At 38.6% G+C, this 25,979-nt stretch overlaps 1 long non-coding RNA gene across 1 annotated transcript; it reads left to right on the top strand.

The window, feature by feature from the left end:
- Positions 1-270: 270 nt before the first annotated feature.
- Positions 271-20,429, top strand: LOC117082441. Its single transcript, XR_004436613.1, has 3 exons — positions 271-395; positions 9,864-9,868; positions 20,419-20,429. It is a non-coding gene; the product is annotated as an uncharacterized LOC117082441 (long non-coding RNA).
- Positions 20,430-25,979: the final 5,550 nt, after the last annotated feature.

Below are 25,979 nucleotides of genomic sequence, written 5' to 3'. Positions count from 1 at the left end.
ACAGTAATTTATTTTCTCACAGTTCTGGAATCCAGAAATCCAAGATCAAGGTGTCAGCAGGGTTGGTCCCTTCTGAGGGTCATGAAAGAAAGATCTGTTCTAGGCCTGTCTCCCTGGCATATGGTTGGCCATCTTCTCCCTCTGACCTCGGTGTCTTTTCTCTGTACATGTCTGTGTCCAAATTTCCTATTCTTTTTTCAAAGCATTTTTTAGAATTTCAACTTTTAGTTAGATTCTGGAGACACAGGTCCAGGTTTGTTACATGGCTGTATTGCATGTTGCTGAGGTTTGGGGTATGACCGATCCCATCATCACGCAGGTAGTGAGTATAGTACCCAATAGTTGGTGTTTCAACCCCTACCTCTTCCTCTCCCTCCCGCTTCTGGCAGTCCACAGTGTCTATTTTGGCCATTTGTATGTCCACGAGTATTCAATGTTTAGCTGCCCCTTATAAGTGAAAACACATTATATTTGATTCTCTGCCTCTGTTAATTTGCTTACAAATTTCCTATTCTTATAGGACACCCATCTTATTGAATTAATGCCCAATGACCTCATCTTATCTTAATTACCTCTTTAAGATCGTATCTCCAAATATGGTCACCTTCTGCGGCACCGGAGCTTAGGACTTCAACATACGAATTTTAGGGCAGATACAATTTAGTTTATAACAAAAGCAACTTTCAAGAACATCTTTCCCTGATAACGATGGTTAGTAGTCAAATTGTCTGATGCTACCTGTCCTCTGAGGGGCTGAGAAGCTACAATTAAAACAATGCAAGAATCTTTCTGTCATTGACAATTTTGACTTTAAGAAAATAAAATATCACAGAAATTTCCAATTATTTCCATCACTATTCCTCAGGGACATATGATGGACAGAAAGTTCAGCAGTGACAGTTAAAAATTCAGAGATTTAGAGACAAACAACCTGGGATATGTCCTGGCTTCAACTCTGAGGGGCTTTTGGTAGATTCTCTTAGTAAAATGTAGAAAACGTCAACTGAATACAATATTGTAACAATTGAATTAGTTGATTGTATGAGAGTGGTTTGTAAACTTAAAGTCCAATAGAAATTGCTTGTAAGAATGTCGCTTCTGGAGTTAGAAACTCTGAGTCCAGCCGGGCGCGGTGGCTCACGCCTGTAATCCCAACACTTTGGGAGGCTGAGGGGGGCGGATCACGAGATCAGGAGATCGAGACCATCCTGGCTAACATGGTGAAACTCCCTCTCTATTAAAAACAGAAAAAATTAGCCGGGCGTGGTGGTGGGCGCTTGTAGCACTAGCTACTTGGGAAGCTGAGGCAGGAGAATGGCGTCAACCCGGGAGGCGGAGCTTGCAGTGAGCCGAGTTCGCGCCACTGCACTCCAGCCTGGGCGAGAAGGCGAGACTCCGTCTCAAAAAAAAAAAAAAGAAAAAAAAAGAAACTCCGAGTGCAAGTCTTATCTGTCTTATCTTGGCCACTTATTTGTTTATTCTTTGGGCAATTCATTTAACTTCTCTGAGACTCAGTTCCTCACCTCTACAAAAAAGGAATTGATGAAGTCCACCATTTCTAAGAAATATGTTTCTATAAAGGAAAAAGTAAAATATTTAAAAGTATAATATTAATCATATTAAATTGTTATACAACTAAAATAATTTCTTTTATGACCTCTGAGAATCTATGTATACAACAGACAGTGAAGCTCTCCCATCCCTGCAACCATCATGCCCAAAGGGAAGTACTTCTATTAGATTGATTAGATTGATTATTAGCTTGTAGGTTGCAAATATATAATACCTTTCTTTAATTAAGCAGGCCCTTTCTTAGCATAACTCAATGAATTCAGGATAGCTGCTGTTACGACTTATGAAGGCAGTAACAGCTGTGTGCGCATGCGTGTGTGTGTCTGTCATCTGTCTGTTATCGTTGGGGATGGGAAGTTGGACATTTAGGGGAGTTAAGTCTTGAGGTTTAGAGTCTATCAATCTATCAGGATGTCTTTCCTGAAGCAATAACATTTACTGAAGGTAAGAAAAATGAAAAGTGAAAAATCAGAATTTAAAAAATGGTTTGGAAAATATTTTAAGCTGGAGAAGGGCAAAGCTAGAGAAAAGAAAAAAGTGAGAGCTGGAAACACATGGTCAAAGATGAGATGTGGTTTACATGCACAGAAGGAAGAGAGAAATATGCTTTTGAGTAAAGTCAGTCTGACACAATGTCCCTACAATAACTGTTTTAAGACTCTTGGGTATGTTTGCCATTACTATGCATATTTTTAAACAAAAAAAATTACAATAATGGCCAGCTTAAAAAATTGCTCCTGCGTTCTTCGTTAGGTAGAAGAAGTACAGGGATGGAATGAAGACCCTTGCGTCCTATTACAGTGCCATAATTAGAACAATTTCGAAGTTCATCAACAAAGTTCTTTCTAGCTTTAGGAGAAAACTGAACTTGGAGACAGTCGTTCATGTGTTAATTTATTCCCTTGGCAAACATTTATTGACTAATAGCAGTTCCTATATGTGGGGCTAGAAACTAGAAAAAAAAATTGATAAGTAAGACACAGACCCCACCCTGAGGCTTTCACAGACTATAGACGCAGGGGCCACATAAACTGAACATTGTTGTTAGTGTGCCAAGCACTGAGACTGTAGGGCTAGAGTGAGCTGCTCTCATTTCCCCTGAGCTGTCTTTAGGGGAAGGAAAGGCCACAGAGTTTCAATTATGTAACTCAGAACCATGCTTGGGTGTATTAAATAAAATTTATAGAAATCCATTAATTTGGACTGAGCTCTGGCATTAGCCCCAACCAGACCAAACAAAAATGGAGTCACTCAAGCTAAACTAAAACACCCCAAGCCAAAACTAAGTCATTTATCTGGCCTGAGAAATTAGAGGAGAGAGAGAGAGAGAGAGAGAGAGAAATAACCACATCTCCAAACAAGCCAGCTTTAGCTAGCATAATAAGAAAATCCCCTCTGCTTTAACCTTACAAAAAAAGTACCTTTGAAATAACCAATTTGCTTTTTGTTCCTTGTTTCTGCTTGCATCAACCTTTTCTGCCTATAAATACTCACTGCACATTGCAGAGCAGAGTTCTCTGAACCTCTTCTGGTTCTGAGGGCTGCCTGATACAAGAATGGTTCTTTGCTCAAACAAATGCTGTTAAATGTAGCTTGTTGAATATCTTTTATTTTATCAGGGGGCAATGTTGAACTAGAACACAGGATCTAAGGCTGTATTTCAAGTCTGTATGTACAGTTACCTTTTATCTCTTCCTTACATAATATTATCCTCTAAATGTGCCACTCAATCATTTCTCCAAAATGATCAATTGTATACATTCACTGACAAAATATACTGAACACAGGACAACGAAGAAGAAAACACAGCTAAGAGATTTAATACATATGTAGAAAAAAGACTACCTTGGAAAGGAAATAGGAAGATAACTCAAGAAAAATTTCTAAATAAACCAGTTTAAAGACGTTGAGACTGAGATGGAGAATTGACCATTGAGCTCGTGGGATAAAGAAATGGTAAAATGGTCACTGGGAAAAGGTACTATAAATGTTCCACATATTTGTATATGTACACACATATGCGTACGTACAAAGAAAGAGAGTCAAAGTTTAGCAAAGAGGGAAGTGGCACGGGAGACTTTTGGAAAGATGAGCACTCTAACACTGGGAGGACAGCGCATCACTCAACACTCTAGAAAAGACTTGGGTGAGAAATTTCTCTTTAAATTTAGCCTCGTGAATATGTGAGAGCAACAGCGAGTTACCACTCTTCCCACAAACTCTACAGCAACAAATTGAAAAAGGTGTGAGATGGAGTTTATCACAGGAAGAGGTCGACTTTAAAATAATAACCTACTGGCCAAGAGTGGGCAATTCAATTGGAAGAAATACATTGGGCTTCCAACCATCCAGAGTTGACTATACCTGGTTGTTGAATTTAAGCAATTACACGTTAATAAGATGGGTCATCTATGGGTGTTTGCAAGGATACACATAACAGGTGACATGTGCAAACCATTTCATTTACATAGTCGCCATCACTCTCAGGAAACTCAGGTTTTATTCTCAATGATTGCAAATTGTGTTGATTGTGTATATTTTTCTTCTCTTAATTCAGCTGTGTTTTCTCCCTTTATTCTTATTGTAATTATTATTTTCAAATAATGAAGAAATTTACACATATGTGTATGTAGAAAATTTCACCACCTCTGCATGAGGCACGATGTAAGTTAAAAGCAACAAACTGTTGTTGCAGAGTCTGACTTGACTGAGAAGAGACAAAATACTGATAGAGTCTATTTCTTTATGTATCTTAGAATTCAGGCCATACCCTCAGGAAATTATTTTACTTATGACTGACTCCCAACAACCCTACACATTCTATAACCTCAACATTTACAGATTAAGAAAATGAGACATGTAAAAGTTAAATAACTTATCTCAGTCCTACAGCATGGCAGTCTGAATCCTGGATTTTAAACTAGTTCTTTTGACTCCAAAACCCATGTTCTTTCCTCTATTCCTCTATGTCTCAGAAATGTCACTTTCAAGTAGAAGAACCAATAAATCCAAACTGCTGTGTTTTTAACTTCCAGAAAGTCTGATTATAAGAGGACACTAAAGAAATACATTAGCTTCTAAGCTTAAAGAGATACCTCAATTGGTCTTAATTCTTTCTGTCTGTAAAACACTGATTTCTTTTTTCTTGTATTTATCATACATTTTAAACAAAAAGCTCCATTTTTTTTTTTTTGCTTTCATGTTTATAGAGTAGAATTATTCACCACAATGTCAATAGTAATACAGAGCATGAAGGAAAAAAGTGGGGTTGGCTAACTAATCCAACAGTAATGAACCATGAAACTGAAAAACCCAGTATCAGCCTGAGGCGACATAATCTTTGAAATTTCTCTTAACACTCATTATCCATTCAAATATTTTATGAGCTGCTGCTTCATACCAACCGGCCTGCTCAATACTGGCAGATTCAGATGTGATACCAGTTGTATGCTTCAAGGACTTCAGTACAGTGGAAATACAGTCCCTTTAAAAACAATATCATGAGGACTATAATAACTTCTATTTAAGGTTTGTTCACATTGCACCAGAGAGCAAATGTTACAATTTCAACTGGAATTTGGCTTCTTTCCTCCATTTTGATCCCACATAGTTAAATTTTAGCAGTATATGTAAAGTCATAATGCAAAAAAGATAAACAGCTTAAGAGTGCAAGTTACATCAAGAAAAGTATACATCGAAGAAACCTTATCTCTTATCAAGTATATAGCTCATGACAAAAAATGTATATACATTATTATGGTAAAAACTAGATGTAATGCTAAGTGAAAAGAAATTGGAGCAGCACAAATTAAATGCTGAAATATTTAGGTTATAAAGAGAAACTAGGATGTGATCCCAAAAATTCAAAAAGGGTGATATAGATGTGGATTTAGGAGGAGAAAAAAGGTGAGAGGGTATTTCTTACTGGTAGAGGAGAATTTCTTCACTCAGGGTTCCCAGACTCTTCACTGATCCATAGATAAGCCTTATGGCATCTTCCAAATTCTAACATTGTTTGGAAACTTCATGTATATGTTCATCTTTTTCAGGGCAAAGAGTCTACAGCTTTCATTAGATTCTTCCATTTACGCTTACAACATTAAAGTATCACAGACACGAGCAATACAAAGTAAGCAAAATATAACATCAATCTGAAGCAGGGTAATTTATATTTTTGTATTTTTTCGAATAAATGGACACTTTTCATCACACATTAGAAATGCTTCTTCATCACAAATTAGAAACAAACAGTTGTCAAATAGGTACACTGAGTGGGTGGCATTAAAAAGAAACAGATGATTTTATTATTAAACAGGAAACCTCAGGGTGATGAGAGACAAGCAGTAGAAAATTATAATGTTTACCCCAAACTAATAATGGTGGGTTTTCATGCTTGATTTGAGCCTGTTATCCTTTCTATAGGTTATCTTCTGAGTGTAAATAATAAAATAAGTATATCCAGATTCAAGGGCATACACTAGAGATTGGATAAGATCCAGGAGATGAAACCAGTCATCACATTTAGCTGAGGATTTTTGGTTTAGTAGGGGGGAAGAGTAAAATTTAGAAGACTGGGGCTCCATTCTCTCACCTAGATGTTTTCTCTTAGTCTCTCAATGTATAATTCCCAAACACAGTGAAATATGACTCACACAAACATATCAGAGAGTAATTTAACTCAATCCAGTAACTGGGAAGCACACAAAGCAGTTATAAGAGCATTTAATGGTCAGAGATTTATATTGTCAGGTAAAACTTGGATAGGGAAACAATTTCGCTAAGTTATATGCACAACTGGTTAATGTTCTACAAGGCAATAAAACTATGTATCCCTGGGATTATGTTTTACTGTCTGAAAGAAATCATTTCCATTTCTGCTGATCAAAAATCATGCATTGTTTCTCAGTTTCTGCAAGTTTGTATGTAACTGCACACTGTCTGGATTTTAATCAATAATAAATGTCAAGAAAAAGCATTCTCTTAGAGAATTAAATAATCCCTAGGTAGTCCTAAAAGACAACGTTGTAGTATAACATCAAAAGGACACAGAGTCAGTCTTTTACCTTATATTCAAGGTTTTAATAATTTTTCTTAACAGGTGCCAGGGTTTCAAGATTGATGAGAGGGAGACCTGTTTCACCACCATGACATCTGTAACCACTTCCATCTGATTTTTTGGATTCATGCTTACATTGCAACAGGCAACACTGCAGAAGGCTCAAAGAAAAGACTTTTTGCTAAATTGGATTTAAGGCCAAAATAAGAGTTTTCATGTGAAAGTTGGAAATGGAAAAGTGAGAATAGCCAAGAATATCTCACATGTGTAATCCAGTGGTCTGAAGCTCCAGATGGCCCCACTTAATTGTGCCTTGCTTTCTTCCCTGTCTTAACAGGGTCTTGCAGTTTGGGGCATAGAACCTGAGCGTAGAGACAGAGGTGAGTTCCCTGATGAAGCAATCTTTTTCACTCTTTTGCCCATGGCCTCTCTCTGGACATCTCAGGACTAGACTGCCTCTAGTCTGGTCCTGTCTCTCTTACTGGTTATATTCCAAACACAGTCCCAGTAGCTGATTCATATCTTGCCATTGCCATCTTTCCATCTTATAGATTATGGGTACTAGACTTTTGGCAATTGTGGCCACTCTTCCAGACTTCAGGCAGAACTCATAGGATCCAGAGAATTTCAGGATGTTGAGCAGGAAGAGGATGCTTTCCCACCAACTATAATATTGAAGAAATCATAGTGTTGACAATGTGTGGCTGTTCTCAAGTCTGTGTTCTAATTGCAAGACACCCATGTGCTCATGACTTGGCCCTAGGCCTGTGTCTTCCTACCCTCCCCTTCTCTGCCAAGAAGAAATCCTTTCTCCACAGCCCAAGTTAAACCATGGTAGCACAGCCATCAGATGTCATATACTCTCTCAGCCATGTGTGGAAACAACACCATAGTGAGATCTTGGGTTTTTTGTTTTTTGTTTTGTTTTGAGATGGAGTCTTGCTCTGTCACCCAGGTGTGATCTTGGCTCACTGCAACCTCTGCCTCCCGGGTTCAAGCAATTCTTCTGCCTCAGCCTCCTGAGTAGCTGGGATTACAGGCATGTGCCACCATGCCCAGCTAATTTTTGTGTTTTCAGTAGAGACGGGGTTTCACCATGTTGGTCAGGCTGGTCTTCAACTCCTGACCTCATGATCCACCTGCCTCGGACTCCCAAAGTGGAGATCTTGGTTTTAAACATCTGTGCTGCCTGTACCACTGGTATGATCTTTGTCTTCCTTGGTGTCTGGTTTGCATTGCTGTGGTTTGGGTTTGCTGGTTAAGATTGCTTGCAATTTTTACAAGGATGGAAATATTCACCCACAGAAACAACTCAAAAATTGTGTTTCTTTTCTCAGTTCATCTGATATAGATGGATCTGATGTAAATGTTGACATCACACAAGCAATACCCAAGTCATACTCCTGGAGTTCCAGTTACTTTTAAAACTGACTTCCTCACAGAGGGACAGAAGAAAATCTTTTCCACCAGATTTTACAAAACGTTCAAATATTTTGTGATACATTAGCAAAGAGTGAGGATGAAGATAAATAAGAGTCAAATGGAGGCATTGCATCACTCACCAAGCAGTATTCAGGATGCTAACAAAACCCTTTACTCCTCATCCCTTCCTAAACTGCTACTACACAGTCTCAATTAGAAGTAGTGGTTTAAAGCTTTTACGCTAGCCTACTCAACTAGAAATTTCACTTTTACCCCTAACACACTCGTTAAACAACTGACCCGATAAAGTTAATTTTACTCTAAGAAAAATGTACCTAACTAGTTGCTAAGAAAATAAAATTCTGCCCATCTTATTATACAAGCATGCAAGTTAGAGACAATCAAGTATTGTTACACCAATTTTCTATCCAATATCCTTAAAATAATAGCCAGAAAAAAATAATTTTATATTTTATCTCCCCTGCCCCCTTAAAAAAAAAAAAGAACACTGGAAGCGTAGCTAGAATGGTTAGATAAGTTGTCCACAAGTTCATAGGTCTGAAGAGTGGATGACCTGGGACTAAATCTCAAGTCTTCTTCCTCTTATTCCAGAGGTCCCTCACAAGTAGACTTCTTCAAGCAGAGAAAAACATTGCATCGCCCCATCAGCCTCATCAGTGGTTCTCTAGTAAGAATGAAAAAGAGTCAAAAACTTGAGAATGCCATGCCTTGTCAGCCAGCATGGGCTCTAATTTAATTTTTTAAAATTATATAACGGGTTTTAGCAAATCCAGAATATAAGTTGTATAAATGAAAGAATGGAGTCAAGATTTCCAAAAACTTGAAAATGAGAAGTATCATGCTGTTCCCTTGGAGATTATGATAGGTAATGCATACTGACTAGGTAAGTAAAGAGACATGAGAAGTCACACTAAAGAGATACAATGAATCCCAGGGGAGTTGGTTATTGAATCTTGATTGATATGAGGCATCCAAATATGGTCCATTGGTGGGAGCACTTGACAGATAAATTTGGAATTCTAAATTATTTTTTGTTTTGATCTGTGCTCATTTTTATGTGATCATTTTGATTTATTCTGTAATTCATCATACTAGAGGCAGAAGTACGCTGGCCAGGTCCCTGCTAATATTATTTCCAACTGCTAGTTTTATTTTCCAGTGGCCTTCTCGTTTGAATGGGGAGAGGGAACAATGCACACCCCTGGGGTGTTAAAATATCCAGGCATGTTTGCCAACTGATGGAGTTTTGTCTATTGAAAGTCCATTCCCGTAAGGAACAAAGGAGCTTTCACACACACACACACACACAAAGTCAGAAAAAGAAAAGAAATAAAGAAAAAGAAATGTCAGGTATACAAGCCAGGTCTCAAATGTAACAGGAAGGACATTACTGTTTTTCACAAAAATCTATTTCCTGGCCCAAGCCTAAATACTCACTTGTGAATCCCTTAGAGAGGGTTGGTGGCTATAACCAAAAACTTCAAGATATTGTTTTCTAAATCGCTTTGAGACATTGAGATATATATGGGACTACTTTAGGACTCCTCAGAAGGTTGTGTAAAGTGGATTCACCACAGACCACCATCACCTTGGACACTCCAGTGAAGGGGTGTGCAGCAAGTTGTAAGTATCCAAAAGAAGATGGTGATACCACTATAGCATCAATGAAGACCATAAGCCTTGGTACTGCTGGAGCTGTACTACTCAATAAAAAGCCAGAGTCAGTTGAAAGCTGGACTAGGTAATGGAAGCAGCAACAGGATGTGATGAACAAGGCAGTACCCGTTAGAAGCAGCTGTGGATTGTAGGAGTGGTGAATTGGACATGGCTATGTAGGAAACGAGACAGGAGTTCCCAGGGTTTGTGAGTATGTACAGAATATGACACTGTCAAAGGAAGGCCACAACAAGAGGGAAAGCATAAGGAGGAAGGGGGAGGAAACAAGAGAAAGAGAAGAAAATCTTTGAGAACAACATGTAACCTGACCACTCTTATTAATAATGCTCCATTAGGACTCTAAGAGTTGTTCTTGGAGACACAATCAGAAAATTTTAAAACAGAGACAGTATCATGAATATCTATATATAAAGAAATTTGAAAATCTCTATAATATTTAGAGATATGCAAAAGCATAAAATTCATTCAAAAAAAAAAAAAAGGAAAAGAAAACCCTGAAACCTAGAAAAACTACTAAACCAAACTGATAGGGTGACAAAAGACTATCTCTTCCAAAAATCCTTTTGCCCAGAAAACTGGCTAGCCATATGCAGAAGAATAAAGGTGAATCCCTGCCTCTCACCTACACAAAAATTAACTCAAGATGGATTAAAAACTTAAACACAAGACTACAAAATATGAAAATTCTGGAAGAAAACCTAGGAAATACTATTCTAGACATTGGTATAAATAAAAAAATTTATGATGAAGACCCCATAAGCAAATGCGACAAAATAAAAAATAGACATGTGGGACTTAATTAAACTAAAGAGCTTCTGCACAGCAAAAGAAACCATCAACAGAGTAAACAGGCAATCTACAGAATGGGAGAAAATATTTTCAAACTATGCATCTGATGAAAGACTAATATCCAAAATCTATAAGGAACTTACAAGAATCAACAAGAAAAAAACAAACAACCCTATTAACAAGTTGGCAAAGGACATGAACAGACATTTCTCAAAAGAAGACATACAAGTGGCTCACAACATTTGAAAAATGTTCCACATCACTAATCTTCAGAGGAATGCAAATCAAAACCACAGTGAAACACAATCTCACATCATTCAGAGTAGCTGTTATTAAAAAGTCAAAAAATAACAGATGCTAGTAAGGTTGTAGAGAAAAAGGAACACTTATACACTGCTGGTGGGAATGTAAATTAGTTCAGCAACTGTGGAAAGCAGTTTGGAGATTTCTTAAAGAACTTAAAGTGAACTATCATTTGACCCAGCAATCCCATTACTGAGTATGTACCCAAAGGAAAATAAATCATCCTGCAAAAAGAGCACATGCACTCGAATGTTCATCACAATACTCTTCACAATAGCAAAGACATGGAATCAACCTAGGTGCCTATCAACAGTGGATCGGATAAAAAATCTGGGGTACATATACATCATGGCATACTACACAACCGTAAAAATTAATGAAATCATGTCTTTTGAAGCAACATGGATGCAGCTGGAGATCATTAACCCAAGCAAATTAATACAGAAACAGAAAAACAAATATTGCATGTTTTTGCTTATAAACTGGAGCTAAATCTTCAGTTCACACAGACATAAAGATGGAACAATAGACACTGGGAACTCTAAAAGAGGGAGGGAGGGAGGCAAGGATGAAAAACTTTCTATTGAGTACTATACTCACTATCTGGGTAATGGAATCAATAACAGCACAAACCTCAGCATCACACAACACACCCTCGTGACAAACCTGCACATGTACTCTCTGAATCTAAAATTAAAATTAAAATTAAAAACAAAAATCTCCTTGCCCAGATACTTTCATAGGCAGTTTTACCAACTTTTAAAGTAGAGTCTCAATCTTTAAATACATCTTCCAGAAAACATAAAAAAGAAAATAAATAATTTTTGAGACAAACACATTTTTCCCAAAAAAAGATAAAGAGTGACAGAAGAGAACCATAGATGTATTTTCAGAATATCTACCTAATAGCTAATAAATAACTACTAATGCATTTTTAAATGTATCACTATCAAAGTAAGTTAGTACTACAGCATAATTCCATATCAGAAAGTCTACCAATGCAATTCTCCATATTAAGAGAATAAAGGAAAAAATATATGATTATTACTAGAGTATACAAAAAATTTTATAAAATTCATCAACCATTTTAAAAACTCATGAAACCAAAAAGTAAAAGGAACATTTTTATTTTGTAAAAAGCAACAACAAAAAACAAAACTACAGAAAGCATTTTACCTAATGGAGAAACTTTGATGCATTTTCTTAGAAACTGAGAACAAGACAAGTATTCCCACTAACACAGCAACTGTGGAACATTAAACTGAAGGTCAGAACAAATATAGTAATAAGAAGACAATAAATAAGAGAAAAATTGGAAAAAAGAGATAAAATTCCCAGTCTTACAGACAGCATTAGCTTTCTACATTGACCAGTTAACATAATCCAAACAGAAACTTACAATAAACAGAACAGACAGATCATTGGGGTTGCAGAATATAAAATCAACTCAATAGTGGTGTAGCTAAAGGGAAGATAGTGGAGTAAAACACACCAAGAACTTGTCTCCCAACTTAGACAATTGCACTGGTGGAATCTGTCTGATGTAACTATTTTGGAACTCTGCAGCTTATTAAAGGCTTAAATAGTAAATTGCAATTAATTTTGGTCAATTACAGCTCTTAACACAATTTGAACTTTTAACATAGCTCTACCCTTCCCCCAATCCCTAGTCGCAGGGCAAGCAGTCATGCTGATGCTTTTCTCTAGCAGCATGCACACAGCTTGCAGGAACCAGGGTGAGGAGAAAGCACCCTGTCTTTCAAAAATCAGAGAGGAATTGACATATTGCCAGATAAAAGCTAAGAAGAGAACTAAAAAAATGGAGAGCTAGTCCATGTTTATAGATACATAGATCCAATATTTACCAAGAATCTACACACAGATCTTATACCTATCACAAAAAATATTTCAAATTAATTCAATCATATACCTAAATAATTGGATCATAGACCTAACTGTAAAATGCAATACTGGAAAGAACTAGGGGATAACATATGAGAAAATCTATATGTCTTTGGGTATGGAGATGATTTTTTAGATACAACTTCTAAAGTATGATCCATGAAAGAAATAATTGATAAGCTGGACTTCATTATAATTAAAATATTCTACTCTGCAAAATGTGATAACAAGTGAATGAGAAGGCAAGGCACAGACTGGCAGAAAATATTTACAAAAGAAATATCTAAGATATAGAGAAACTCAACATTTAATAGTAAGAAAACAACCCAATTAAAAACAGATCAAAAGATCTAAACAGATACCTCACCAAAGAAGATATACAGATGGCAATTAAACATATGAAAAAATGCTTAACTCATATAAACTGTTGGTGGGAGGTAAACTAGGACAAGCATTAGGTAAAATAGTATGAAGATTTCTCATGAAACCAAAAATAGAACTACCATATGATCCATTAATCTCACTACTGGGTAGTTATCCAAAAAATGAAATTAGTATATTAAAGAGATATCTGCACTCTCATCTTTATTGCAGCACTATTCACAATAGCCAAGATATGGAATCAACTAAAATGTCCATCAAAAGATGAATGGATAAAACAAATGTGGTATACATACACAATAGAATACTATTCAGCCATAAAAAGAATAAAATCTTGTTATTCATGGTAACATGAATGAGCCTGGAAGACATTACATTAAGTGAAATAAGCCAGGCACAGAAAAATAAATACTGCATATTGTCAGGCCTCTGAGCCCAAGCTAAGCCGTCATATCCCCTGTGACCAGCACGTATACATCCAGATGGCCTGAAGCAACTGAAGATCCACAAAAGAACTGAAAATAGCCTTCACTGATGACATTCCACCATTGTAATTTGTTTCTGCCCCATCCTAACTGATCAATGTACTTTGTAATCTCCCTCACCCTTAAGAAGCTTCTTTATAATCTCCCCTACCCTTAAGAAGGTTCTTTGTAATTCTCCCCACCCTTGAGAATGTACTTTGTGAGATCCATCCCCTGCCCCACAAACATTGCTTTTAACTCCACCGCCTATCCCAAAACCTATAAGAACTAATGATAATCCACCACACTTTGCTGACTCTCTTTTCAGACTCAGCCTGCCTGTACCCAGGTGAAATAAACAGCCATGTTGTTCACACAAAGCCTGTTTGGTGGTCTCTTCACACGGACGTGTGAGACACATATTCTCACTCAGCTGGAGGAGCTAAAAAAAAAGTTGTTCTCTTAGAAGTAGAAAGCAGAATTTTAGTTATTAGCAGCTAGAAAGGTTAGTAGGGAGGAAAGGTAGGAAGAGGTTGGTTAATGGATACAAATTACAGCTAAATAAGGTAAGTTATAGGGCCCTATAGCACTATAGGGAAAACATAGTTAATAATAATTTATTGTGTATTTTCAAAAAGCTAGAAGAGAGAATTTTGAATGTTCCCTACAGAAAGAAATCATAAGTGTTTGAGGTACTGGATATTCCAATTACCATCAAATGCATACATGTATTGAAATATCACACTGTATCCCATAAATATGTACATTTATGTGCTGACTAAAAATAAGTGAAAGAATAAGGGGATCATGGTGCATGGGAGACAGGACTAGATTGTAGCTTCATCTTGGACAGATAGAGCAGCGAGTAGAGGCTCACATCGTGAATTTTTGCTTCAGAATAACTGCAGGAATTAATCAGGAAACCCAAGAGGACCTATAGACCCTCTTAAGGAAGTGGATTGCTCCTTCAATACCAGGGAGACACCCCAAATACTGTGAATAACCAAACTGTGGATGTGGGAAAAGGAGATAGTCCGCCTCAAATACACACACCCAATGGGGAAACTGAACATCTAGATTATGGGAGAAGATCCTGACCTTACCTGGAGCTGAGTCAATTAGAGAGCTGACCAAAATACATGGGTAGAGTAAGCAGTGGAAAAAGCCCTGTGAGCTCGCTGGGTTCCCTAGCAAGCCATCTCTGCCTGGCTTCACAAGGGTCCTTTGGTAGGGTGGCCAGAGGCACTTGGCAAAGGCCACAGGGAGAAGGAAATCTCCAGGTGAACTTAGTAACAATTTGAACTGATCCAGAAGTCTCCTGACCAGAACCCGGGGGAGGGTATGAATCCGGTGTGCAGATGCCACAGTGGGGGAAGAAGGAAAGCCATACTTGCTTTCACAGTTGGGAGGTGGGTAGCCTGGGGCAATTTCTCAACCCTGCTCACCCACTGCCTGGAAACAGACTAGGTGCTGCTGTGGGGGCACAGTGGGAGTGACTCCGATCCTTTGGATTGTGTAGGATCTGGGTGAGGCCTGTGACTGCTGGCTTTTCCCCACTCCCCTGACAACCTGCATGATACAGCAGAGACAGCCACAATCTTCCTAGGAACATAACTCCATTGACCTGGGAACTTCACCCCTATCCCCATAGCAGTTGCAGCAAGACCCACCCTCACGAGAGTCTGAGCTCAGACACACCTAGCCCTACCCCCACCTGATGGTCCTTCCCTACCCACCCTGGTAGCTGAAGACAAAAGACATATACTCTTAAGAGTTGTAGGACCCCATCTGCCAACTGTTTGTTCCCATACTACCATAACTGATGCTCTCTAGAAAGTCCCACCTCCAAGCAGGAGGCCAACCAGCACAAAAATAGTGTATTAAACTACCAAAGCTAAGAACCATCACACAGTCCATTTCACCCCTCTGTCACCTCCACTGAACCAGGTGTTGGTATCCACAGCTGAGAGACCCACAGACAGTTCACGTCACAGGACTCTGTGCAGACAACTCCCAGTACCAGCCTTGAGCCTGATAGACTTGCTGGATGGCTAGATCCCAAAGACAGACAGCAATCGCTGCAGCTTGGCTCTCATGAAGCTACACGCAAAGGAAAAGGGGGAGAGTATTACATTAAGAGAACACCCTATGGGACAAAAGAACCTGAACAACAGCCTGCAGCCCTAGCCCTTTCCTCTGACAGAACCAACCCAACTGGGAAGGAATCAGAAAACCAACTCTGGCAATACGACAAAACAAGGTTCTTTGACACCCCCAAAAAATCACACTCAGTCACCATCAATGGATTCAAACCAAAAAGAAATCCCTGATTTGCCTGAAAAAGAACGCAGGAGGTTAGTTACAAATCTAATCGGGGAGGCACCAGAGAAAGCAGAAGCCCAGTGTAAAGAAATCCAAAAAACAATACAAGAAGTGAAGGGAGAAATGTTCAATGAAATAAACAGCATAAATATAAAACAATCAAAACTTTAGGAAACAATGGATACACTTACAGAAATGCAAAATGCTCTGGAAAGTCTCAGCAATAGAATCAAATGAGTAGAAGAAAAAAATTCAGAGCTCAAAGACAAGGTCTTCGAATTAACCCAGTCCAACAAAGACAGAGAAAAAAGAAGAAGAAAAGATGAACAAAGCCTCCAAGAAGTCTGGGATTATATTAACCAACCAAATATAAGACTAATTGGTGTTCCTGAGAAAGAAGAAAAATTTAAAAGTTTGGAAAACATATTTGGGGGAATAATCAAGGAAAACTTCCTTGGCCTTGCTAGAGACCTAGACATCCAAATATAAGAAACACACAGAACATCTGAGAAATTCATCGCAGAAAGATCATTGCCTAGGCACATTGCCCTCAGGTTATTTAAAGTTAACATGCAGGAAAGAATCTTAAGAGCTGTAAGACAGAAGCACCAAGTAACTTTTAAAGGATAACCTATCAGATTAATAGCAGATTTCTCCACCAAAATCCTACAAGCTAGAAGGGATGGGGGCCCTATCTTCAGTGCCTCAAACAAAACAATTATTGGCCAAGAATTTTGTACCCAGCAAAACTAAGCTTCATATATGAAGAAAAAGATAGTCTTTTCCAGACAAATAAATGCTAAGAGAATTCGACAATACCAAGTCACCACTACAAGAACTGCTAAAAAGAGCTCTAAATCATGAAACAAATTCTGAAAATATATCAAACAGAACCTATTTAAAGCATAAATCTCACAGGACCTATAAAACGAAAATACAATTTAAAAAACAAAAACAAAAAACCAAGGCATGCAGGCAACAAATAGCATGACAAATACAATGGTACCTCACATCTCAACACTCACTAACATTGAATGTAAATGGCCTAAATGCTCTACTTAAAAGACACAGAATTGCAGAATGGATAATAATTCACCAACCAACTATCTGCTGCATACAAGAGACTCAGTTAACACATAAAGACTCACATAAACTTAAGATCAAGGGATGGAAAAAGACATTTTATGCAAATGAACACCAAAAGTGAGCAGCAGTAGCTATTCTTATATCAGACAAAACAAACATTAAAGCAACAGCAGTTAAAAAAGACAAAGAGGGACACTATATAATAAAAGGCCTTGTCCAACAGGAAAATATCACAATCCTAAACATATATGCACCTTACACTGGAGCTCCCAAATTTGTAAAACAATTAATAACAGACCTAAGAAATAAGATAGACAGCAGCACAACAATAGTGGGGCACTTCAATACTCCACTGACAGCACTAGACAGGTCATGAAGACAAAAAGTTAACAAAGAAACAATGGATTTAAACTATACCCTGGAACAAATGGACTTAACAGATATACACAGAACATTCTATCCAACAACCACAAAATATACATTCTATTTAACATGGCATAGAACTTTCTCCAAGATAGATCATATGATAGTCCACAAAATGAGCATCAATCAATTTAAGAATATTGAAATTATATCAAGCATTCTCTCAAACTACAGTGAAATAAAAGTGGAAATCAACTCCAAAAGGAACCCTCAAAATCATGAAAATACATGGAAATTAAATAACCTGCTCCTGAATGATCATTGGCTCAAAAATGAAATCAAGATGGAAATTCAAAAATTCTTCAAACTGAACAACAATAGTAACACAATCTATCAAAACCCCTGGGATACAGCAAAGGCAGTGCTAACAGGAAAGCTCGTAGCCCTAAATGCCTACATCAAAAAGTCTGCAAGAGCACAAACAGGCAATCTAAGGTCACACCTCAAGGAACTACAGAAACAAGAACAAACTAAACCCAAACCCAGCAGAAGAAAGGAAATACACAACATCAGAGCAGAAATAAATGAATCTGAAACAAACAAAAAGAAAACAATACAAAAGATAAATGAAATAAAGAGCTGGTTCTTTGAAAAGATAATTAAAATTGATAGACCATTAGCAAGATTAAGAAAAGAAGAGATTGCTCCATAAGAAAGCTCAATAAATGAAATGGGAGATATTACAACTGACGCCACAGAAATACAAAAGTTCATTCAAGACTACTATGATCACCTTTATGCACATAAACTAGAAAACCTAGAAGAGATGGATAAATTTCTGGAAATATGCAACACTCCTAGCTTAAATCAGGAAGAATTAGATACCCTGTATAACAAGCAGCAAGATTGAAATGGCAATTTAAAAATTACCAACATAAAAAAGTCCAGGACCAGACAATTCACAGCAGAATTCTACCAGATGTTCAAAGAAGAATTGGTACCAATACTACTGACACTATTCCACAAGACAGAGAAAGAAGGAACCCTCCCTAAATCATTCGATGAAGCCAGTATCACCGTAATACCAAAACCAGGAAAGGACATAACCAGAACAAGAAAACTATACACCAATATCCCTGATGAACATAGATGCAAAAATTCTCAACAAAATACTAGCTAATCAAATCCAACAACACATTGTAAAGATAATCTACCATGATCAAGTGGGTTTCATACCAGGGATTCAGGGAAGGTTTAACATATGCAAGTCAATAAATGTGATACACCACACAAACAGATCCAAAACCAAAAATTGCATGATCATCTCAATAGATACAGAAAAAGTATTTGACAAAATCTAGCATCCCTTTATGATTAAAACTCTCAGCAAAATCGGCATACCAGGGACATAACCAATGTAATAAAAGCCATCTATGACAAATCACAGCCAACATAATACTGAGTGGGAAAACGTTGAAAGAATTTTCTCTGAGAACTGGAACAAGACAAGGATGCCCACTCTCACCAGTCCTCTTCAACATACTACTGAAAGTCTTAGCCAGACAAATCAGACAAGAGAAACAAATAAGAGCATCCAAATGGGTAAAAAGGAAGTCAAACTGTCTCTGTTTGCTGATGATATGATTGTTTACCTAGAAAACCCTAACAATTCCTCCAGAAAGCACCTAGAATTGATAAAAGAATTCAGTAAAATTTCCAGGTACAAAATTAATGTACACAAATTAGTAGCTCTTCTATACACCAGCAGCAACCAAGCTGAGAATCAAATCAAGAACTCAACCCCTTTTACAATAGCTGCAAAACAATAAGATACTTAGGAATATACATAACCAAGGAGGCAAAAGACCTCTACAAGGAAACCTACAAAGCACTGCTGAAAGAAATAATAGATGACACAAACAAATGGAAACACATCCCATGTTCATGGATAGGTAGAATTAAAATTGTGAAAATGGTCATACTGCCAAAAGCAATCTACAAATTCAATGCAATTCCCTTCAAAATACCACCATTATTCTTCACAGAATTAGAAAAAACAATTCTAAAATTCATATGGAACCAAAAAAGAGCCGACCTAGCCAAAGTAAGATGAAGCCAAAAGAACAACTCTGGAGGCATCATGTTACCTGATTTTAAACTATACTATAAGGCCATAGTCACCAAAATAGCACAATATTAGTATAAAAATAGGCACATAGACCAATGGAATGGAATAGAGAACCCAGAAATAAATCCAAATACTTACAGACAACTTATCTTTGACAAAACAAACAAAAACAAAAAGTGGGGAAAGGATACCCTTTTCAACAAATGGTGCTGGGATAATTGGTCAGCCACATACAGGAGAATGAAACTGGATCCTCATCTCTCACACACAAGATGGTTTAAGGACTTAAATCTAAGACCTGATACTACAAAAATTCTAGAAGATAACATTGGGAAAACCCTTCTGGACCTTGACTTAGGCAAGGATTTCATGACCAAGAACCCAAAAGCAAATGCAATAAAAACAAAGATAAATAGCTGGGACTTAATTAAACTAAAGAGCTTTTGCAAGGCAAAAGTACAGTAAGCAGAGTAAACGGACAACACAGAGTGGGAGAAAATCTTCACAATCTATACATCTGACAAAGGACTAATATCCAGAATCTACAATGAACTCAAATCAGCAAGAAAACACAAACAATCCCATCAAAAAGTGGGCTGAGGACATGAATAGACAATTCCCAAAAGAAGATATACAAATGGCCAAGAAACATTAAAAAATGATCAACATCACTAATGATCAGGGAAAGGCAAATCAAAACCACAATGTGATACCAACTTACTTTTGCAAGAATGACCATAATCAAAAAGTCAAAAAATAGTAGATGTTGGTGTGGATGCGGTGAACAGGGAACACTTCTACACTGGTGGTGGGAATGTAAACTAGTACAGCCACTATGGAAAACAGTGTGGAGATTCCTTAAAGAGCTAAAAGTAGAACTACCATTTGATTCAGCAATCCCCTTACTGGGTATCTAACCAGAGGAAATGAAGTCATTATATGAAAAAGATACTTGCACACACATGTTTATAGCAGCACAATTTGCAATTGCAAAACTGTGGAACCAATCCAAATGCCCATCAATCAATCAATCAATTAGTGGATAAAGAAACTGTCATATATATATATGTATATATGTGTGTGTGTATGTACATATATATATATATATATATATATATATGATAGAATACTACTCAGCCATTAAAAGGAAGGAATTAATGGCATTCACAACAACTTGGATGAGGTTGGAGACTATTATTCCAAGTGAAGTAACTCAGGAACGGAAAACCAAACACTGTATGTTCTCACTCATAAGTGGGAGCTAAGTTATGAGGACGCAAAGGCATAAGAATGACATAATGGACTTTGGGGACTCAGGGGGAAATGGTGGGAAGGGTGTGAGGGATAAAAGAGTACAAATAGGGTGCAGTGTATACTGCTTGGGTGATGAGTGCAACAAAAACTCACAAACCACCACTAAAGAACTTATTCATGTAACCAAACACCACCTGTTCCCCAGTAACCTATGGAAATAATTTTTTTTAAGAATACGATGTTCAACAACATAAGTTACTTTAGAAAACTGCAAATTAAAACAATGAGATACTACTATATACCTATTAGGATGGCCAAAACACCAAGTGCTATTGATGGTGTGAAGCAACAGAAAATCTTATTGCTGGTGGAGATGTAAAATTATCCAGTAGTTTGGAAGACAGTTTTACAGTTTTTACAAAACTAATCATACTGTCACCATAAAATCCAGTGATCATGCTCCTTAGCATTTATCCAAAAGAGTTGAAGTGGTATGTCTACACAAATACCCGCACATGAATTTTTATAGCAACTTTATTCATAATTGCCAAAACATGGAATCAAACTATATGTCCTTCAGCAAGTGAATGGATAAATCAACTGGAAGAGTCACCCATTCAGACAACGGAATATTATTTAGCACTAAAAAGAAATAAGCCATGAAAAGACATGGAGGAAACCTGGATGTATATTACTAAGTGAAGGAAGCCAATTTGAAAAGATTGCATACATACAGCATGATTTCAACTATATAACATTCCAGAAAAGGCAAAACTATGGAGACAGTAAAAAGATAAGTGGTTGTAATGGGATGAGGGAGAGAGGGATGAATAGGCAAGCACAGAGGACTTTTAGGAAAACAAAACTATTCTGTACGATAACACAATGGTGAATTTATTTGTCAAAAACCCATAGAATGTACAAGAGTGAACGCTAATGTCAGTCATGGACTTTGAGTGATAACGACGTATCAATGTGGGTTCATTGATTTTTTTGGGGGTGTAGAGGGACAGGGTCTCATTCTGTCACCCAGACTGGAGTGCAGTGGTGCAGTCTCGGCTAACTGCAACCTCCGCCTTCCAGGTTCAAGTGATTCGCCTGCCTCAGCCTCCCGAGTAACTGGGATTACAGGCACCTGCCACCTCACCCAGCAAATTTTTGTATTTTTAGTAGAGACAGGATTTCACCATGTTGGTCAGGCTGGTCTTGAACTCCTGACCTCAAATGCTCCACCTGCCTCGGCCTCCCAAACGGCTGGGATTACAGGGGTGAACCACCACGCCCAGCCAGGTTCATTGATTTTAACAAATGTACCACTGTCGTGTGGGATGTCAATACTGAGAGAGGTTTTGCATATGTGGGGGCAGGGAATATATGAGAACTTTCTGTACTTTCTGATTAATTTTGCTGTGAACTTAAAATTGCTTTAAAAAACAAAATCTATTAAAAATCATATGGTAAGAACTAAAAACATTTTTAATTGCAAGAATGCTGACAGAATTTATTACCAGTGGACTAGCCATTCACAAAATGCTAAAGGGAGTCCTTTTTGGAGAAATGAAAGAACATTAGACACAAATTTGAAGTTATGTAAAGAAATAAAAATCTATGGTAAAGGTAAATACATAAATAATTACAAAACTAGTAGTATTGTAACTTTGGTTTGTTACTCTTTTGTTTGTTTTCTACATGAATTAGAGACTAATGCATAAAAATAGTTATTTATGTTTCTGGACATAAAATGCATAAAGATATAATTTCTGACACCAATAACTGAAAAAGGGTGAAGATGGACCTACCAATCAGTGGCAGAATTTGTGTATGTTATTAAAGGTAAGTTGGTACAAACTCAAATTGGAATGTTATACTTTTAGGATGTTCAATGTATCTTCATGGTAACTGAAAAGAAAATAGTGATACCCTATGGAAAGCAAATCAACCCCTTGTAAAGATATCTGTACTCCCATATCCACTGCAGCATTATTCACAATAGCCAAGATATGGAAACAACCAAATTTGTCCATCAATGAAACAATAGCCAAGATATGGAAACAACCAAATTTTTTAAATGTATGAATTTTAAAAAATGTTTCATACACATATGGACACACACACACACACACACACACATATACACACACAATGGAATATGATTCAGCCTTGGAAAAGGAGACCTTGACATTTGGGACATTTGGTTCACTGGAAGAACCTAGAAGACATTATGCTAAGTGAAGTAAGCCAGCCACAGAAAGGCAAATACTGTATGATCTCGTATGTGGGATATTTTTAAAAATTGAATACATAGAACAGAGTGTAGAATGGTGGCTACCAGGGGTGCAGAAAATAGGAAGATGTAGTTTAAAGTGTACAAAGTTGTATGTAGTTATACAGAATAAGTCTAGGTATCTAATGTACAACATGAGACCTATCATTAATAATATTGCACTGTAGGCTGGAAATTTGCTAAAAGAGTAAATTTTAGCTAATCTCACCACACACAAAAAAAGAAAGATAACTGTGTGAGATGGTGGATATGTTAATTTTCTAGACTGTGGTAATCAATTAACTATGTGTTAAAGCATCATGTTGTACACCTTAAATATATGCAGTTAAAAATAGCTATAGATTATACACAAAAGGAAGTAAGAAGGAAATTAAAACATTTTACTACAAAAGACCAACTAAACACACAAGAAGACAGTAATTCAGAAAATAAGGACAAAATGCTATAAGATATATGGAAACACCAGTAAAATAACAATTATATTCCTCCCTACCAATAATTTCTTTAAATGTTAATGAATTAAATTTACCAATCCATAGACAGAAACTGGAAGAATAGATTTTAAAAATCTATCTATATGCTGTCTACAAGAGACTCACTGTAGATCCAAAGACACAAATAGGTTGAAAAGGAAGGAATGGAAAAATATATCCCATTCAAATAGTAACCAAAAGATAGCAGGGTAGCTATACTAATATCAGACAAAATAGACTTTAAATCAAAAACTTGGGGGACCAATGGCAAGATGGCTGACTAGAAGCAGCTACTGTGCGTCACTCTCACAGAGAGGAGATACAGTGACCAGTAAACACTAGCTCTTCAACTGGATAGTTCTGGAGGACACATTGAGATTTGTTAAAGAAGCAACATGACTCACAGACAGCAGAGAGGAGCAAGACAGGACACCCACTCACCTGGGATTGGCATGGAGTCAAGGGTGTCTCCCCACCTCCTTTGGTAAGTGAGAGTCTCCAGGGACCTACACTTCTACCATGGACCTTTGCAATTCTGGGCACAGGAGATCTCCCCTGACCTCTTCTCCCTGGGACCTCCAGGCTGACACTCTGCATGCAGTCTGGGCAGAACCACTACTCAGGCCCATGGGGAGCCACAAGGGCCTTGGACTCCTGAGGACCCTGATGCCTGCTGCCACAGCTCCATCAACAAAGGAGGTGAGGATCTCTCATGTGGTCCCAGGATAGGAGCCACATCCATGACGCTGAGGAGCAGACGAACTATAGACCTCACCTCCGATACCCCTGGACAGGTAAAGCCTACTTCCCTGGGACCCCAGTGTGGCCCCCTCACCCCTGCCCCTGCCTGTGCGTTTAGGCTACTAGCAGCTCTGCATTTCTTTGGGACAGAGTTCCCAGAGGCAATCAATAGGCCCACCACTTTTCTGCTGCCAGAGCCCCTGCCCCTACTGTCCTTAGGCTAGGGAGGAAGCAGAGAGCACAAGAACTATCACAGGCCTCCAGCACACTCAGCTGCTTTATGGAAAAGCAGCCAGACTGTTTTCCACATGGGTCCCTGCCCCTGCCACTCCCCACATGGGCCTCCAGCACAACTGTTCTGCCCCTGCCTGATTGCTTCATTTGGTAGTGGCTCTGCATTTCTCTAGGGAGGAAATCCTAGAGACAATCCACAGGCTGTCTGTAATTCCACTGCCGTGGTACGGCTCTTGCTGTCCTTGGGCCGGGGAAAGAATAAAGACCCGGATGACTTTGTCCAGCAAGCCACAGTTGCCATATGGAGAGGAGTCTGATCTTACTTTCCTGTGAGCCCCTGGCTGCCTGCACTTGACAGGCAGGACCCCCAGCTTGGGCCCACAGTGCAGTCACTCCACTTCTAAAGGTTTCAATTGGCAACGATTTTGTGTCTCTCTGGTGGAGTTCCTAGAGATAACTGACAACCCCTCTGCCATTGCCATGGCAGCAGTTTTGCCCTTGCTGCTCTGGGGCTGGGGAAACAACAAAAAGCCCAATCACTTTGCTGGCACCTCCAGCACACAAAGGCACCACAGGAGAGGAGCCCAGTCTCTCCTGTCAACCCCTGACCCACTGCTCTTCACTAGGCAAGGGCCTCTAGCATGGGTCCACAGTGCAGCTGCCTCACCCCTGGTTGAACATTCCCATTGACAGTGGCTCTGTTTCTCTGGGTGGAGCTCCCAGAAGCAACAGACAGCCACTCTGCCACTGCCACTGCAGTGGTATCACCCTTGATGCCCTTGGGTTGGGGAATGAATAAAGACCCTGGCTGCTTTGCTGGCACCTCCAGCATGCCACAGCCACCATACAGAGGGGAACTCAGTCTCTCTTCTCTATAAGCCCCTGATCCCCTGCTGTTCACCAGGCAGGGCCTCCAGCTCAGGCTCACAGTATAGCCACTTCTATTTCCCCAGCTGAACATTCCCATTGGCAGTAGTTTTATGTTTCTCTGGGGTGAAGTTCCAAGAGGCATCTGAAAGCCCCTCTGCCTGTGCCACTGCAATAGTACCTGCGTTTGCTGCCACCAGGCTGGGGAAGGAACAAAGAGCCTGAATGCTGCAGGCACTTTATGGAGAAGAGGCCAGACTGTCTTCCCCATGAGTCCTTCCACTCCACCTGCTCTTTAAGAGGCAAGGCTCCCTGGCTTGGCCCACAATGCAGCTGCTCCACTCTTGGCTGATCCTTCTGGTTGGTAGTTGCTCTGTGTTTCTCTGGGGTGGAGGCCCAAGAGAAAGGGAAAGACCCTCTGCCATTGCCACCACCAAAGTCCCCACACCTGCTTCCCCCAAGCTGAGGAAAAAAGCAAAAATCCTGAGCTCACCCCAAGGCTGCAGTGCACAGCCCAAGAGTGCCAAGCCTAGATCTGGGAGAGGAACACACACTCTCAGAGCACTGAGAAGGAACACAGGTGCAACTGCAAGGAAATACAGAGAAGCCTGTCTACCAGCCATTACACTTCCGCTCCATC

The sequence above is a fragment of the Trachypithecus francoisi genome, unplaced genomic scaffold (assembly GCF_009764315.1).
Source record: "Trachypithecus francoisi isolate TF-2019V2 unplaced genomic scaffold, Tfra_2.0 Lachesis_group9, whole genome shotgun sequence".
Taxonomy (NCBI): domain Eukaryota; kingdom Metazoa; phylum Chordata; class Mammalia; order Primates; family Cercopithecidae; genus Trachypithecus; species Trachypithecus francoisi.
The sequence above is the reverse complement of the archived record's forward strand: the minus strand, read 5'-3'. Positions and strand labels throughout refer to the sequence as shown.